Genomic DNA, 5,374 nt, shown 5'->3' with positions numbered 1-5,374 from the left:
TTTGACACTACCCGTTTTGTCCAGGAAGGGAATGTTTTCTGCACCGCTGGTGCTTTCTCTTCTTTTTGCTTCAGGCTGGTAATCCGCAGCACTGAGTGCAACATACAGAGTCTGTATGCAGAATTTTTAGACGTCTTTTAGTGCAACAGATAACTTCTGGCCTGATTTGTAAGCTGAGAAGTCATGACTCAGCTCAAGTCAAGACTCAACAGGTGAACTTCACTTTTTGACATATGCATGCTTTTTTCATGCGCGTAACCCTCCGGTAGCATTACACTTCTCAGAGAACTGGTACTTGAAAATGAAGTGGTGAGATGTTTCACACAGAATTAGATGCAGGAGGAAACAAACTCAATGGGACTTCCAATATAAAGGAGGCACTGGAAGGAGCTTACTGAATTCTGTCCGCGTATGTCATAGAACCAATGTTTCTGATTGAAGGTAAGGCTCTTTTCAGATATGTTGCAGAATGTATATCCAAAATGATGTAATAGTTCAATTTTTCAACTCTAGTTTTATAACTGCTGGAACAAAAAATGTAATACCCCTTTTATATAACTCAGATTGGTGATGTGACTTCTTCATAGGGAATGCTGTCATTAATCTGCTGCCTGGAAAATGCTGAAGCAAGCTTTCTTAGTTTCAAAGGAGGTACTGCTGCCTTTGAAATAATCTTGTAGGTACTATGTGGTGGAATACTAAATAGAAGACGGTTTCAGATCTTTTGACAACATTCTATTATAATGACTTTATGCCTATTATATCAAATGATTGATGTAGATGTAATCATTGTGGTTGACGGATGTTAGTGTAGCAGGGTGACATTTGATTTGCGTTCTGTTTGAATTCTGATTAGCTTAAAGAATAAATCTGTGCAGCGTGGTTAGAAAAAGAGTTTACTTGTACCTTTGTGAATAAGCCAGTGCCTGACTGGCATTTATTTATTTTTTATCAGTGCAGAAGGGTCAGCAATTCTTATTATTCAGACTTAAAAGTGAATTTTAATGTTTCTGAAAGGAACTAGATTGACAGCCAGTGGAAGCGAAGTCCTTCTTCCGTCTGCAAAAGAAGGTAAGAAGGGTGATCCTGTCCTTTCTAGAGTCTCTTTATTCTTTTTCACGATAGAATAATGTTAATGGTATCAAATCTGAAGAAGACTTCATTTTGACCATGTGTCTTTATGTCATAAGCTGCTGCGTGAAGCCATGCAGGAGTTTGAAGTAAAGTAGAATTGTGCAGTCTGTTTTGTATGGGCGAAAACAGGGAGTTGCTGATAGAGTGGCTGTGTGTAGAGATGACAGAGATGAAAAACGTGTGGAGTTTCTGTTACTTTCTTATTCCTTTCTGTACCTTCTTTCATCTCAAATCTATTACAGAGCAAGAGAAGTGAATGATTTATTACTGGGAAGGTCAAGAAAAATATTTTCTCTTAGATATATAAATAATTCTTGTTGTTATTTTATTTCTTAACTCTTATTATTATCATGGCCTATTTCTTGTTTTCACTTAAGTTCAACTGAATCTCTTGGTGAGACTTGAAGAGCTGATGTAGTCATTCCAGCTCCTAACTGCTTATGTCTGTATGTACCTGTGTACTGAGTCCAAAATTGAGATAGAGTTCTTTGATAGCAGCCTCTATGGTGCTAAATTTATCCTTTGTGTCCAAACGTGTTTGTAACATACCAGTGTTTTGGCTGATGTTGAGAAGTACCTCTCAGCATCAAGGCTTCCTAGTTATTTTTTTTGTTCTGCCCACCTTCTTCAGCAGTAAATTGGGGATGGGCAAGAAGTTTAGAGAGGCCATAACCTGGGCAGCCGAGCCAGTCTGACTTAATGGATGCTCTATGCCATGTAACACCGAGCTCGACAATAAAAACGGAGGCAGGGTTTTTTTAGGAAGCTACTGTTGCTCAGAAACTGCCACAGGCCATTGGTATATGATAGAAAGCTGTGAACGATTGCCTCTGCATCACTTTTTTCTTCTTCTTTGTTTGTTAAACTATGTTTATCTCAACCCGTGCCTTTTCTTGGTTTTTCTCTTCATATGTATTTTTTTCTCTGTCCTGCTGGGGGTGGGACAGAGCGAGCAAGTGAGCATATGTGCGGTGCTTAGCTGCTGCCTGCAGTCAAGCCATAAAACGTGATTATTTTATTAAACTGCAATTGGAATGCTAGTCTTAGATAAATTTTGGACAAGTGAGTCAGACTCCAGCTGCTGCCTGATTGCAGTATTAGGACAAGACCTGTATGCTTAGCCCTTCATGAAATAAAACAACCTTAAGTACGGAGGTAAGAAAGGAGTTTAAGTTAATTCTACAGGAAGTTATTTAATCTGGACAATAATTGATCCATGAGAAGCACACAAGCATGAACCTGCTGCTCTGTGTGAAGATAGCTGTGAGGTTCTGAACAGCCAGCACAGATGACAGTAAATGACAGGTGTGAGATTTACAAGCCTTCCTGTCATTTCTTGTCCCAAGGCACTAGCAGATAACGTATGTAAGCAAATTTGTCATAAATAGCGAACTATCATAATCAAAATAAGCAGGTACCATGGGAGAGATTTCAGGCACACTTGAAATGCTAGTTTTCCTAATGATGTCAGGCCCAAGCCTTAAGTGTGCCAGTCTTTGTTTTGGAGGCTATCAGGAAATACAAGCACAAGTTGTTTTCTATCCTGCTTTCTCAACTTCTCATCCAACAGCGAAAGTAAATGATTAGAAATGAGAAGTTCTCATGTTATAATCTTTTCATTTAAAATAGAAATGGTAATCTTGGCAATCTACCTTGGCAAGATCTACCGTAGTGTCATCAGGTATTGGCGTCTGGCTCATTTTCTTTCTGTGTGTTCATCTTTATACTATTAAACCTCGTGATGGTTGAAACTCTTATGGCAGTTCAACTTTGATAGATTTTGGCTGTAATATATTGCTACGCTATCTTTTATTTGCTATCCTTCACTGGCAATCTTGGAAATCTTTCACAAGAGATTTCTCTTTACTTATGCAATGAGAATGACCAAGCACTCACAAGTGATTTTTATTTTTTTAAACTGCTAGTGTTTCTTTTTGAGAGGTCACATGGAATGGAAATAAATAAAATAATCATAGGAGAATCTGCTTTGCTGCTATCGATTCCCATTAAAGTTTAAAAAAAAAAAAAAAAGAGAGAAGAAAGGAAAAAAAAAAACAGACTGGGACCCTGGTAAAAGTTTGCCTTGTGTTTAATGTTCTGGTTCTTAATGTCACTGATGTCTATTTCAAGACACTTCAGAAGTGAGTTGTTAGTTAAAAAATGTGCAAATGTGTTTTCCTAAGATGGTTCAGGGAATAAATTCTCCTCATTTTGTTTTTTTTCCCATTATTGTTTAACCCTGTGTTCATTGAGATGACTGTCCTAATGCTGATATGTTGATCTTTGAACCTGGCTTTTTATGTGGGTAATGTGTATTTTATGTTTTGTTTGAAAGTGTGGATAGTCTTGTGGCAGAAAGGGAAATCAACTTTTTTTTTTTTAAATGATTTTTTTGAGAACTGAGCATGTTCCACTGGACGAAAACGTCTTACTTCATTTATGCATCTACAAAAGCAACTATTCAGTACTCTAAGTTAACACCTATAAGGAGCTCTTAGGACAGGATCAAGATTAGTCTGTTTTATACAACACAAGGCAGGAACATCTAGTTTGTCCCCCATTATTCCGTAGCCTGTAAAATTTCACTCCATGTAGCCTCACTTAGAGACCAGTGACTTGTCTCTTTAAAGCATATTTCCAAAAAGGGCCTCAGGTTTAACTTAAAATTACTTAGAGAAGAACAATGGTTTCAATTATGCCAGTGGTTAATCACCATCACTGTTAAATATTTATGACTTGTACTTAATTTAAATTTGTCTGCATTTAATGTCAAGCCCTTTCTTGATGTTTTGCTTTTCTCTTCCAGATTTGAAGAGCATTTGATCACTTGTGAATGTGCTTGCATGCTGGAATGGAGTTACTGCTCAGTTTTCCTTTGGAGGAGATTGCTCTATTTCAGTCTCTCACTGCAAGATGTTTTGTCTAATCACTGAGCAATTTTTGAGGCTTCGTTTTTCCTGTTGTTTTTTTTTTTTTCCTTTTCTTTTTTTGTGTGTATGTTTTTTATTTGTTTTAAACACCACCTTTGATTTTTCAACTTGCTTTTGAGACAGTGAACATCAGAAGGGGATCCAGTATTGCAGCATTTATTACAGTGAGAATATATTTAGAGATATAACTACTTTTCTACTCCTTTGCTTTTATATGAGCATTTTTTTAAGTACAGGCTGTATTCTTTTTTTCTCTAAATCTATGAAGTTAATTGTATTAAAATGTGCTCGATTTAGAACATCTGCTTTACCACGTGTACTATAAAATACAGTACTTAAAGCAAGTTATTTATAGTTTATTATTATATGCTTTCAAGGTGATAAGATTCAGTAAGTGAACTTTGGAAAATATTCATGTGAATTAAATGAGCTTCAGAACTTTTTTTTAAGTATTGCTGTCATAAGTAATGTAATATTTTGAATATGGTTATATAAATAGATAAAAGCAGTTTGTATGGTGTCCAAACATTACTTGCTCTTTGCAAAAACGTTTTGAATGAAGTTTTTATATTTGATTTGCAGTGTTAGCATGAATTAAATCCATAAATAAAGCAGTTGAAAAAGATAACTGATGTTGTAGAAATACCTTCTGACCTAAGCAGCAGTTTGATTTTGGATTTCTTCGTATCCCACGTTCTCTCAGCTCTTATGTTTAAACTTATGAATTTGTAGCCTGCTGCTGATTTTTTTACATTTCCAAAAGATAGTTTTGTGAATAATTCAACAAGATAAAACTTCTGTGTTAAGTAGGTGTTTGATTTTCAGGTTCATATACACCAAAATTCTATGTGTTTTTCTCCCTTGAAGGTTCAAATATTCTGAAGTGTTTGAGGTGGTAGACAACGTTGCAGTAATATTTAAGACAACTTAATGTTGAAATTACTTTTCTGTTGTTCAGTTCCCTGAGAAGATCAAGCTTTTGAGTTGATTGAACACCGATTTTAGGAATTAATTATTTACATAACATAATCCAGTGTTGCCTAACCTGTTTGCTTATCTCTTTGTATCTGTCTGATGTCTGATGAATGAAAAAAATATGAACCGTTCAATGTATATTAAAATTAAAATATGACTTGAAGAATGCATTCATCCTATGACAAAACCTGAATCCAACTTGTAACAAAACTTGAGTTTACTATTTTATGGAGCCTGATTCCTTACCAGCTTGTTACTGAAATAGTTCAAATTACCAGAGGTTCTCGGTTGGGTGTTATTGCATGTCATCATTATGGTGATATGACGTAGGTAGA

At 35.8% G+C, this 5,374-nt stretch overlaps 1 long non-coding RNA gene across 1 annotated transcript; it reads left to right on the top strand.

Moving 5' to 3' along the window:
* The first annotated feature begins 315 nt into the window (after nucleotides 1-315).
* On the top strand, nucleotides 316-4,842 carry LOC128084276 (uncharacterized). The gene is made up of 3 exons (XR_008208424.1): nucleotides 316-441; nucleotides 956-1,071; nucleotides 3,941-4,842. It is a non-coding gene; the product is annotated as an uncharacterized LOC128084276 (long non-coding RNA).
* The last annotated feature ends 532 nt before the right edge of the window (nucleotides 4,843-5,374 follow it).

The sequence above is a fragment of the Tympanuchus pallidicinctus genome, unplaced genomic scaffold, assembly GCF_026119805.1.
Source record: "Tympanuchus pallidicinctus isolate F22 unplaced genomic scaffold, pur_lepc_1.0 scaffold26, whole genome shotgun sequence".
In the NCBI taxonomy this organism is placed as follows: domain Eukaryota; kingdom Metazoa; phylum Chordata; class Aves; order Galliformes; family Phasianidae; genus Tympanuchus; species Tympanuchus pallidicinctus.
The sequence above is the reverse complement of the archived record's forward strand: the minus strand, read 5'-3'. Positions and strand labels throughout refer to the sequence as shown.